The sequence below is a fragment of the Schistocerca piceifrons genome, chromosome 8 (assembly GCF_021461385.2).
Source record: "Schistocerca piceifrons isolate TAMUIC-IGC-003096 chromosome 8, iqSchPice1.1, whole genome shotgun sequence".
NCBI lineage: Eukaryota > Metazoa > Arthropoda > Insecta > Orthoptera > Acrididae > Schistocerca > Schistocerca piceifrons.
This window is the reverse complement of record NC_060145.1, coordinates 123,950,582-123,963,927: the sequence shown is the minus strand read 5'-3', so window position 1 is coordinate 123,963,927 and position 13,346 is coordinate 123,950,582.

Genomic DNA, 13,346 nt, shown 5'->3' with positions numbered 1-13,346 from the left:
ACTTTAAAATATATTATTAATGATAACAAACTGTAAGTTAGTTTGTTATAAAAGTGTTATTATTTATGAGCACCTTGATCCCATCACTATGAAAGTTATTGTATGATGATACAAATAAGAACAATTCTTCGTAGAACGTTTTTTATGCATCTATATATTTATTTATCGACTGTCATTTTTTATTTGTAGTTCTTTATCCCTATCTGAGTTTTCATACTGTCATTTGAAGACAGGGAGTGGAGCTGTGGGTGCTAGAAAATGGAGTGCTAAGTGGAGAAATCGGAACATTTCCGACGTATTCTTCTGATTTCACTAGAAGGGTGACACCAGCACAGGCGACCAGAATTATTTGCACTGTGTATGGGGATAATATTACTGGACAGAGCACAGCAAAAAATTGGTTTTCTCGTTTTAACGAGGATAATTTTGACGTTAGTGACTCTACACGTTCAGGAAGGCCTTTAGGGTTTGATGAAGATCGTTTAAACGCATTAATCCACTATCATGCACAACACTGTACTAGAGAATCGGGAAATATTAACTGTTATCATTCCACCACTGTGCGACATTTGCAAGCAATGGGAAAGGTTCAAAAACTGGATGTACAGGGCTATTACAAATGATTGAAGCGATTTCATAAATTCACTGTAGCTCCATTCATTGACATATGGTCACGACACACTACAGATACGTAGAAAAACTCATAGTGTTCGGCTGAAGCCGCACTTCAGGTTTCTGCCGCCAGAGCGCTCGTGAGCACAGTGAGACAAAATGGCGACAGGAGCCGAGAAAGCGTATGTCGTGCTTGAAATGCACTCACATCAGTCAGTCATAACAGTGCAACGACCATAGGACGAAGTTCAACAAAGATCCACCAACTGCTAACTCCATTCGGCGATGGTATGCGCAGTTTAAAGCTCATGGATGCCTCTGTAAGGGGAAATCAACGGGTCGGCCTGCAGTGAGCGAAGAAACGGTTGAACGCGTGCGGGCAAGTTTCACACGTAGCCCGCGGAAGTCGACGAATAAAGCAAGCAGGGAGCTACATGTACCACAGCCGACGGTTTGGAAAATCTTACGGAAAAGGCTAAAGCAGAAGCCTTACCATTTACAATTGCTACAAGCCCTGACACCTGATGACAAAGTCAAACGTTTTGAATTTTCGGCACGGGTGCAGCAGCTCATGGAAGAGGATGCGTTCAGTGCGAAACTTGTTTTCAGTGATGAAGCAACATTTTTTCTTAATGGTGAAGTGAACAGACACAATGTGCGAATCTGGGCAGTAGAGAATCCTCACGCATTCGTGCAGCAAATTCGCAATTCACCAAAAGTTAACGTGTTTTGTGCAATCTCACGGTTTAAAGTTTACAGCCCCTTTTTCTTCTGCAAAAAAAACGTTACAGGACACGTGTATCTGGACATGCTGGAAAATTGGCTCATGCCACAACTGGAGACCGACAGCGCCGACTTCATCTTTCAACAGGATGGTGCTCCACCGCACCTCCATCATGATGTTCGGCATTTCTTAAACAGGAGATTGGAAAACCGATGGATCGGTCGTGGTGGAGATCATGATCAACAATTCATGTCATGGCCTCCACGCTCTCCCGACTTAACCCCATGCGATTTCTTTCTGTGGAGTTATGTGAATGATTCAGTGTTTAAACCTCCTCCACCAAGAAACGTGCCAGAACTGCGAGCTCGCATCAACGATGCTTTCGTACTCATTGACAGGGACATGCTGCGCTGAGTGTGGGAGGAACCTGATTATCGGCTTGATGTCTGCCGAATCACTAAAGGAGCACATATCGAACATTTGTGAATGCCTAAAAAAACTTTTTGCGTTTTTGTATGTGTGTGCAAAGCATTGTGAAAATATCTCAAATAATAAAGTTATTGTAGAGCTGTGAAATCGCTTCAATCATTTGTAATAACCCTGTATAGGTACTGCATGCTGTAAGGTAAAATCACAAAGATCAACTGGTAGCCATGTGTGCTCGTCATTTGTTGGCTCGCGAACAATACCAACCGTTCTTCTCCTGTGTCGTTACTGGTGACGAGAAATGGTGTCTCCATGCTAACATAAATACAAGAAGGGAATGGTTGAGCATAAACTAAGCAGCAACTCTGCACACTAAGACCTGCGTGCATCTGGTGGAACAACAACAGTGTGATGTACTACGAATTGATTCCCTGAGGTGTACCCATCACAGCTGACATTTGTTGTCAACAAGTGAAACGTCTTGCAGATGCACTCCATGAAAGGCGACCAGGAAGAATGCGTGTGATGCTACTCCACGATAACACCTGAACCCATTCTGCTGGCTGTCGTGTGTGGCCAGCACTTGGATGAGTGACCATCCGAGCCGCCATGCGCTGTTGCCATTTCTCGTGGTGCACTCAGCCTCGTGATGCCAATTGAGGAGCTACTCGGTCAAAGAAAACCATCATAACGAGTGGGACAGCGGTGTGCTGACTACGTGCGCCTCCTATCTGCATCCTCAGCTGAGGATGACATGGCGGTCGGATGGACCCGAAGGGCCATGTGTGGCCTGAAGACGGAGTGCTGCTGCTGCCATTCTGCTGGACTGAAAAAAATATGCACATGTTTAGATACACTTGCAGTCAAACTTTACGTATTCGTGAATAGCAGTCTTCTGGTAGAATTGCGGTATCTTCCAGTGTGCTCCGACAAATGACAGCAGGTACGATAAATCAGAAATATATCTTGCGGAGAATGACTGGTGCTGCTGCTGTGATTCAGGCAGGAACATCTGCATACCCTCGTCAGCAACAATAATAACAGAGCCCTAAGTGAAATGAAATATGTAATAATAATAATAATAATAATAATAATAATTAGAAATATATGGACAAAAACTGATAGCTGATGGTTGCTGCGCCCCATTCTGGACAAAGAGCAGACAGAAAATGATGGCGTTCATGCAGTCGAATTATAAAAATTAGCCGGCCTGAGTGACCGAGCGGTTCTAGGCGCTTCAGTCTGGAACCGCGCGATCGCTACGGTCGCAGGTTCAAATCCTGCTTCGGGCATGGATGTGTGTGATGTCCTTAGGTTAATTAGGTTTAAGTAGTTCTAAGTTCTGGGGGTTCAAATAGTTCAAATGGCTCTGAGCACTATGGGACTCAACTTCTGAGGTCATTAGTCCCCTAGAACTTAGAACTAGTTAAACCTAACTAACCTAAGGACATCACAAACATCCATGCCCGAGGCAGGATTCGAACCTGCGACCGTAGCGGTCTCGCGGTTCCAGACTGCAGCGCCTTTAACCGCACAGCCACTTCGGCCGGCAAGTTCTGGGGGACTGATGGCCTGAGATGTTAAGTCCCATAGTGCTCAGAGCCATGTTGAGGAAAATTAAAGCTGCTTGGTCGGGTAGGATGCCATTGGCAGAAACGCCATTGCTTCAGAGCTCCGGGAGCCTCTGCAGCGATTGGCTGACAGCGTGACGTTGTGAATTCCTGGCATCTTGATGCTGATGTCATCGACTTCTGGAATGCTGGTGCTGATGTCAGCCTTAATGGACTGGCCCCTGTATCGCGGTTATCTAGAACTTCCACTGTCGTAGTTACAGGATTTTTATTCCTACTTCTATACATTAACTTTAATTTTTCTATATTTGGAGCAAGGTGTCATTCATCACACCAAATATAAATTTTGTCTAAGTTGCCTTGAATCTTCCTACAGTCACTCAACGACAACACCTTCCCATACTCCACGGCGTCATCAGCAAACAGCAACAGACTGCTGCTCACCATGTGCATCAAGTCATTTATATATAGAGAGAGAGTAAGAGCGGCGCTATCATACTTCCTCAGCACGCTTCCCCTGCCAATTCCCTTGTCTCTGATGAACCACTCGCCACCGAGGACAATGTACAAGATTCTTTTAGTTAAGAAGTATTCGAACTACTCATACATCTGGGAAACTTTTCTGTGAGTTCGTACCTTCGTCAACAATCTGCGGTGGAGCACCGTGTCAAATACTTTCTGGAAATCTAGAAATATGGAATCTGTGTATTGCCCTTCATCCATGGTCCCCAGGATATCAAATGAGGAAAGGGAAGTTGAGTTTCACACGAGTAATGCTTCCTAAATCCGTGATGATTGGTGGGCGGAAGATTTCCGTCTCAAGAAAATTTATTGGTTTCGAGCTAAGAATACGTTCACGAATTCCGCAACAAACTGATGTTGAGGATATTGGTCTGTAATTTAGCGGGTCCATTCTTTTACCCATCGCGTACATGGTGCTTGCCGGCCAGAGTGGCCGAGCGGTTTTAGGCGCTACAGTCTGGAACCGCACGGCCGCTACGGTCGCAGATTCGAATCCTGCCTCGGGCATCGATGTCCTTAGGTTAGTTAGGTTTAAGTAGTTCTAAGTTCTATGGGACTGATGACCTCAGAAGTTGAGTCCCATAGTGCTCAGAGCCATTTAAACCATTTGAACGTGGTGCTTCCGTGATGATGTTACAAACTTCCAAGAATAATGGAGAAGAGTAAATGCATTAATTTGAAGGAAGGGACCCTGACCCAGAAAAGACCGAGTCGAAAGTTACTAGCGAAAATCGTTTTGATACCCATGACATTGGGTATTGTTCTTGCAAAGATTGTAGTAGAGGCAGAAACAAGAAAGAAGTCTAGTAAGTACGGGCTTTAAAATGCATGCCTTAAGAACGATGAACTCTTGTTCACCTTCGCTATTGTGTAACACATCTCTTCCGCTGAACTAGTTTGATGCAGCCTGCCGTGAATTCTTTTCCTGTGCCAACCTTCTCATCTCAGAGTAGCACTTGCAACTTACATCCTCAATTATTTGCCTGATGTACTCCAATCTCTGTTTCCCTTCCCGATGTCTTTACAGATGTACTATCATTGTATCCCTCCTTCTGGTCAGTGTTTTCCATACATTCCTTTCCTCACCCATTCTGCCGAGAACCTTCTCATTTGTTACCTTGTCAGTCCACCTAATTTTCAACATTCTTCTGTAGCTCTACATCTCAAATGCTTCTATTCTTTTTTGTTCTGATTTTCTCGCAGTCCATGTTTCACTATCATACAGTGTGGTGCTGCAGACTTCCACTCTCAGAAATTCCTTCCTCAAGTTTATACCTATGTTTAATACTAGTAGACTTCTCTTCACTAGGAATGCCCTTTTAGACAGTGCTAGTCCGCTTTTTATGTCCTCTTCGTTACGTCCGTCATGGATTATTTTGCCGCCTAGTAAGCAGAATTCCTCAACCTCCTCTCCTTCGTGATCACCAATCTACTTTTCTCACTGCTCTCGTTTTTGATACTTCTCACTGCTTTCATCTTTCTTTGATTTGTTCTCAGTGCATATTCGGTACCCACCAGAACGGTAGACAGCCAGCATGAAGGTCGTTCATTGAACCCTCTGCCAGGCACTTTATTGTGAATAGCAGAGTAATCACGTAGACGTAGATGTAGATCGGAACCGGTTTTTGTTACACTCTGTAATGCTTGCTTTTCACTGAGGATAGCAAAGTCATCAGCGAATATTATGATTGGTATCCTTTCACTCTTGAACCTTCCTTGTATTTGCGCCATTTCTTCTTCGATGTATAGATTAAACAGTAGGGGTGAAAGACTACATACCTGTCTTATACCCTTTTTAATCCGAGAACTTCGTTCTTGGTCTCCCACTCTACTCTCTTGTACGTATTGTATATTACCGGTCTTTCCCTGCAGTTTTCCTCTATTTTTCTCAGAATTTCGAACATCTCACACTATTTTACATTGCCTAACGCTTTTTCCAGGTCGACAGATCCTATGAACTTGTCTTGATTTTTCTTCAGTCTTGCTTCCAGTATCAGCCCTAACGTCAGAACTCCCTCTCTGGTACCTGCACCTCTCCTAAAGCCAAAGTTATCGTCATCTAACACCTCCTCAATTTTCTTTTCCATTCTTCTGTATACTATTCTTGTCAACAACTTGGATGCATTAGCTGTTGAGCTTATGGTGCGATCATTCACTTTGTCTCATACTGTTTGATTTGGTTGTAAAGAAACGGAACTGTGTGAGACAAAATGAACACAGTAGTTGCGACTTTAAAGCACAGTTTTCGGTAAAATATCTGCAACTAGCGACAGAAGGTTAACAGTGCTCCACGGCAATTAAGGAAAACAATACGAAAAATGTGAAGGAAAAAGTTCATAATTCGCAAACGTGCTTATGTTTCGTAAGCGAAGTTACAGTGTGACATCCAGCCTGAGAGGAAACGCAGATGCAAACAAAAAAACGCGAAATAGTATTCCAGTGAAGATGCCTTAAAGTAAAAGGCGAAACGCGTCTGGAGGAAATAAAACACATTGCAGCAAGAAAAGGCGGTCTTTATTCACAAAACGAATATTTCTGACTGGACCCCGTATCTCTTCCCTATCGACTTCTGTTTCTTCTTCTATCACATCATCGGACACGTCCTCTCCCAAATAGAGGCTTTCAGTACTCTCTTTCGACCCTTCTGCTCTCTCTTTTGTGTTTAACAGTGGAATTTACTTTTAATTTCACCGAAGCTTGTTTTGACTTTTGACGCTGAGTCAGCCTACATCCTCTGCAAATCACATTCAAGTGCCTGCAGAGGATTCATCGAACCACCTTCACTATTCCAATCTCGTTCAGCGCGCGGATAGAATAAACACCTATATCTTCCCGTACGAGCTCTGGTTACCCTTATTTTATCGTGGTGATCGTTCTTCCCTTTGTAGGTCGGTGTCAACAAAATATTTTCGCATTCAGAGGAGAAAGTTGCTGATTGGAATTTCGAGAGAAGATTCCGTCGCAACGAAAAACGTCTTTCTTTTAATGATTTCCAGCCCAATTCCTGTATCATTTCAGTGACACTCTCTCCCATATTTCGCGATAGTACAAAAACGTGCTGCCTTTCTTTGAACTTTTTCGATGTACTCCGTCAGTCCTATCTGGTAAGGATCCCATATATCTTAACGTATGCCGTTTAGATCCCACGTTTAGTACACTTAATTTCGTCGTTTGGTCAATATTACCAGCTCTGAAAGTTACCAACTCTAGAATACTACACTACTGGCCAATAAAATTGCTGCATCACGAAGATGACGTGCTACAGACACGAAATTTAACCGACAGAAAGAAGATGCTGTGACATGCAAATGATTAGCTTTTCAGAGCATTCACACAAGGTTGGCGCCGGTGGCGACACCTGCAACGGGCTGACATGAGGAAAGTTTCCAACCGATTTCTCATACACAAACAGCAGTTGACCGGCGTTGCCTGGTGAAACGTTGTTGTGATGCCTCGTGTAAGGAGGGGAAATGCGTACCATCACGTTTCCGACTTTGATAAAGGTCGGATTGTAGCCTATCGCAATTGCGGTTTATCGTATCGCGACATTGCTGTTCGCGTTGGTCGAGATCCAATGACTGTTGGCAGAATATGGAATCGGTGAGTTCAGGAGGGTAATACGGAACGCCATGCTGGATACCAACGACCTCATATCACTAGCAGTCGGGAAGACAGGCATCTTATCCGCATGGCTGTAACGGATCGTGCAGCCACGTCTCGATCCCTGAGTCAACAGCTGGGGACGTTTGCAAGACAACAACCATCTGCACGAACAGTTCGACGACGTTTGCAGCAACATGGACTATCAGTTCGGAGACAATGGCTGCGGTTACCCTTGACGCTGCATCACAGACGGGAGCGCCTGCCATGGTGTACTCAACGACGAACCTGGGTGCACGAATGGCAAAACGACATTTTTTCGGATGAATACAGGTTCTGTTTACAGCATCATGATGGTCGCATCCGTGTTTGGCGACATCGCGTTGAACGCACATTGGAAGCGTGTATTCGTCATCGCCAAACTGGCGTATCACCCGGCGTAATGGTATGGGGTGCCATTGGTTACACGTCTCGGTCACCTCTTGTTCGCATAGACGGTACGTTGAACAGCGGACATTTCAGATGTGTTACAACCCGTGGCTCTACCCTTCATTCGATCCCTGCGAAACCCTACATTTCAGCAGGATAATGCACGACCGCGTGTTGCCGGTACTGTATGGACCTTTCTGGATACAGAAAATGTTCGACTGCTGCCCTGGCCAGCACATTCTCCAGATCTCTCACCAATTGAAAACGTCTGGTCAATGGTGGCCGAGCAACTGGCTCGTTACAATGCGCCAGTCACTGCTCTTGATGAACTGTGGTATCGTGTTGCAGCTGCATGGGCAGTTGTACCTGTACACGCCATCCAAGCTCTGACTCAATGCCCAGTCGTATCAAGGCCGTTATTACGGGCAGAGGTGGTTGTCCTGGGTACTGATTTCTCAGTATCTATGGACCCAAACTGCCTGAAACTGTAACCACATGTCAGTTCTAGTATAATATATTTGTGCAATGAATACCCGTTTATCATCTGCATTTCTTCTTGGTGTAGCAGTTTTAATGGCCAGTAGTGTAGCAACAACACCACTACATGTATTCCACTGTCAGAGCTATCAAACAGGGTCCCTCACTATACGTTGATACATTTACCACCTTCATCCCGGAAAGTTCGTAACATCATGACGGAAGCATCTTATATACCTGAGTCTCCTGTATTTTTTTTTTCCAGTGGCCTGGAACTTGGCGCTGGGCGGAAGATGCGAGGCAAATTCAAGCAAGCTGAGTCCCAAGTCTGGACGGAACGGGTTCCGCGGACGGGCCAGTGCGAGTGCAGGGAGCTGCAGCGGGCGGCGCTCGCCGTAGTGCGCCCCAGCCGGCCCCGCCCCGTATTGATCGCGCCGCTCAGCTGGCCGCCTGCCGCCCCCGCAGCTCTCCTTGTCTGCCTCTCTCTGCCTCTGCTGCCGATTACTTTGTCTCCCTGCGCGGTTGCGAAACACACACACACCGAAACTATGCTTAATACGACGCAGTTTCGCGAAATTGCATCTCTTCCAAATGGATGCCAACGAAAGGAGGCATTTACGCTCTTTGGCGTACTGGGATCGTAGTGGCTAGTGGCCCAACGACCGAGCCTAGTTTCAAAACTAGGGCAGCCACAGCTAAAGTAATTATACGTAGTCGATTGACTATTCATACAGTATAGCGCATATCTGAAGGTGGCAGGCTATTTACAATTTGTACAGAAACCAGATGGCAGTTATAAGAGCCGAGGGACATGAAAGGGAAGCAGTGGTTGGGAAGGGACTGAGACAGGGTTGTAGCCTGGCAAGGAAAGCGTTCCTGAAGAAAAGAAATTTGTTAACATCGAGTATAGATTTAAGTGTCAGGAAGTTTCTGAAAGTATTTGTATGGAGTGTAGCCATGTATGGAAGTGAAACATGGACGATAAATAGTTTGGGCAAGAAGTGAATAGAAGCTTTCGAAATGTGGTGCTACAGAAGAATGCTGAAGATTATATGGGTGGATCACATAACTAATGAGGAGGTACTGAATGGGATTGGGGAGAGGAGGAGTTTGTGGCACAGCTTGACTAGAGGAAGGGATCGGTTGGTAGGACATGTTCTGAGGCATCAAGGGATCACCAATTTAGTATTGGAGGGCAGCGTGGAGGGTAAAAATCGTAGAGGGAGACCAAGAGATGAATACACTAAACAGATTCAGAAGGATGTAGAGTGCAGTACGCACTGGGAGATGAAGAAGCTTGCACAGGATAGAGTAGCATGGAGAGCTGCATCAAACCAGTCTCAGAACTGAAGACAACAACAACAACAACAACAACAACAACACATGTGTTTACATGCAGGTGTTAAAACATTTAAAACCAAAAACAAAATAAAAAGTTGAATAGTCTGTTGCATTACATAGACCCGCTAGAATATATTTTAATCTGCCAAGCGTTGACAGCTAGTCGCGATTTTAACGCAGGACAGTGCAGTCTGTCAGATGTTCCACGTTACATGGAACCATCCCCATCTGTCTTTATTTTAGTTACGGCTTCAGTGTGTAACACGTGTATGTTTCTATTGTCTATTGTCAAACCACAATTTATGAAACATGTTTATATTTTTTAATAGGATTAAGTAGGAAGAATTAATATTTGTCATTTTGGAAATAATTGTGGTAGCAGGGAATGTCTGCACCAAAGTATTGTTGGCGGGAGAGACCGCACATTGATACAATTTTAAAAGTGGCGGGAGAGACCGCGTATGGATACATTTTAAGAAAAGAGCGGGAAAGACCGCGCATTGATACATTTTGTAATGGTAGCAGGGATTGTCTGCACCAGAAAGCATTGTTGACGGGAGAGACCGCTCTTTAGCGTTCGTAGGAAGTCAGTAGTAAGCGAGATGTAAAGCGAGTCGGAAGCAGGTCTGAAGCGAGAGGTTGAGAGGAGCGGTGTGCCTGCCAGCCGCCAGCTATGACTTACAAGAGATTATAAACGGATGTACAGAGACATCAGCTAACTGTTATCATAAGAGAAACTAATATTATTGAATTATTTTTTTGAGAAACTCAAAACTGCTGATGGTATGTTTGCGCAATGCTAGAATTGTAAGATTATTGTGAAAAGTATGTCCCATTTGAACGTTTGTAAAATCATTTGAGTACCAGCAGTAAATATTTTAAGAAACTTTTTCAGAATATAATTAATTTTTGCCAGCAATGTTGCATTACTGATTATAATCCATCCCAAAAAACCATCAACGTAAAACTTTGCAAAATTTTATTGTTGTCAAGAAAAAGTTTAACTATGAATTACGTAATTTCAATCAAATTAATTAAAGAATAACGTCAGCTTTGCTATTAAAGAATAACGTCAGCTTTGGTAATAAATACAGCCACTTATTATGACAGCCCACCGGCAGCTAATAGAGTATGCTAAAACAGAGGAAGTATATTCATGTCGCAGTTCGATGTACCAGTCAGATGGCGATCCAGTAACAGTAAAAAAGGTAAGGAACAGTTTTGGGTTATTGCAGGTAACGACTGAGGGCCACGACGACGACACATTCTATGTTCCGTCTAAATAAGCAGCAAATCACTTTTAATAGAAGCATTTAAATTTGTATGCGAAGATTGAGAAAGAGAATTAATTTCAAAGGGAAGGTATCATTTCTTATTATTAAGCAAGAGATAGAAATCCTAAGGGAAGGTTTCATAGGTTATTGTAGAAGGGAAGGTTACGTAACAAAAGAGATATAGAGGAAACGGGAACGTTTCAAGTGTTCTTTAGTTGAAGATCGGTTTCTGATTCCTAATTCTATACTTCCGCTCTTATAGATCGACAGTCATCAATGATGGTTTTAGCAAGTGAAGAAGGCTGAGAACTTTGCCTAGCCAAGGTGCTACTCTGCGGCATTCTGTAACAGCTTCCTACACCATATGACACAGAATTGTAAAAAATCTTCTTTTGGTATGAAACTACAAATGTTATTTACTGTACACTGAAGAGCCAAAGAAATTGGTACACTTGCCTGATATCAAGTAGGGCCCCCGCGAGCAGGCAGATGTGCCGCAACACGACGTGGCATGGGCTAGACTAATGTCTGAAGTAATGCTGGAGGGAACTGACTCCATGAATCCTGCACGGCTGTCCATAAATCCGTAAGAGTACGAGGGGGTGGAGGTCTCTTCTAAACAGCAAGTTGCAAGGCATCCTAGATGTGCTCAATAATGTAAGTCCGCAGGCTTTCGTGGCCGTTGTCATGAAGTTAGAATCTTCTGGATTGTTAGACCGCGTCATAGTTCTTGTAAAATGATCGACGTTTCGACCCCTCTGCGAGGATCTTCCTCAGGATCTTCTGGTGTCCACTACTGCGAAACAGGGGAGATAGTGCCACAGACATGATACGTGAATTGAAGTGCCAGTCATTAAAACAAAGGCGTTTTTCGTTGAGACGGGATCTTCTCATGAAATTTTACTCACCAGTTTTCTCCTCCGATTGCGAAACAATTCTGTTGTCAGCCACCTACATAGGGAGAAATGATCATCACGATAAAATAAGAGAAATCAGGGCTCGCACAGAAAAATTTAAGTGCTCGTTTTTCCCGCGTGCCGTTCGAGAGTGGAACGGTAGAGAGACAGCTTGAAGGTGGTTCATTGAACCCTCTGCCAGGCACTTTATTGTGAATAGCAAAGGAATCTCGTAGATGTACATGTAGACTGCTAGAACACTGTCAGAGACGAGGGTCGCGTCCTCACTCCGTCGGGCTACCGTTCGTTTCCGGGCTCACTGACCGCATAAGCAGAATTTTAAAGAAAAATGGTATTCAGGCAGCTTTCTTTAGTCAAAACAAAAAGATTTTTTCCGGCGGAAAACGGATGCATCTGACTGGCTCCACAATGCAGGCGTCTATCAAGTGACATGTGGCTGCGGCAAAGTGTATATAGGCGAAACGGGAAGAACTGTTAAAGGACGCATTAAAGAACACGAATGGCACATGCGGCTAAAACAAAGTGCAAAATCGGCAGTAGCGGAACATCACGAGAACTGTGGCTCTGACATCGATTTTAATAACGTACGTGTACTGGCTAAGAAAACAAACATGTATAGAAGAAAGGTCCGAGAAGCGATTGAAATTTCTAACAATGTATCTAATTTCAATAGAGAGGACGGCTATAGGCTTCCGGCATCGTGGCTCCCCGCCATCAAGGAAGTAAATATGCTGCTTCGGTGTGTGAGCGCCATAAACAACGCGCTGCAAGTCGCCTCGGCGGACAATAATATTTTGCGTACACATTCCCCCTCTCCTGGTCTGTCCGTTTCAAATCTAGCCAATGATGACGACTAACCGATAGCGGTAGCAGGAATTTCAAACAATAACCCTTCTACAGCCTAAGTGTTGAATAGGGCCTTTCTGTCCAGCGACGATGGGCCGCCAATGGTATTCACAGGAGATGAGCTAACAACGCCCCTTCTTCTGCATCAGAGCGGGAATATTAACCTATGACTATGGCCCACCAATGGTAGCCATATAAATTTTAACCAATACTAACACTTCTCCAGCACGAACCCGTGAAAACTCCCCCTTTATAAGAGGATACGACACTCGTCTCTAACAGTGTTCTAGCAGTAGTGGACACCAGAAAATCCTGAGGAAGATCCCAGCAGAGGGGTCGAAACGTCGATCATTTTCGAAGAAACATGACGCGGCCTAATAACCCAGAAGATTTTAACTTCAGTGCTCAGTAATGTTCACGTCTGGGGAGTTTGGTGGCCAGCGGAAGTGTTTAAATTCTGAAGAGTGTTCCTGGAGCCACTCTGTAGCAATTTTGGACGTGTGGGGTGTCGCATTGTCCTGCTGGAACTGCCTAAGTCAGTCGGAATGCACAGTGGGCATGAATGGATGCAGGTGATCAGACAGGATACTTGCATACGTGTTACCTA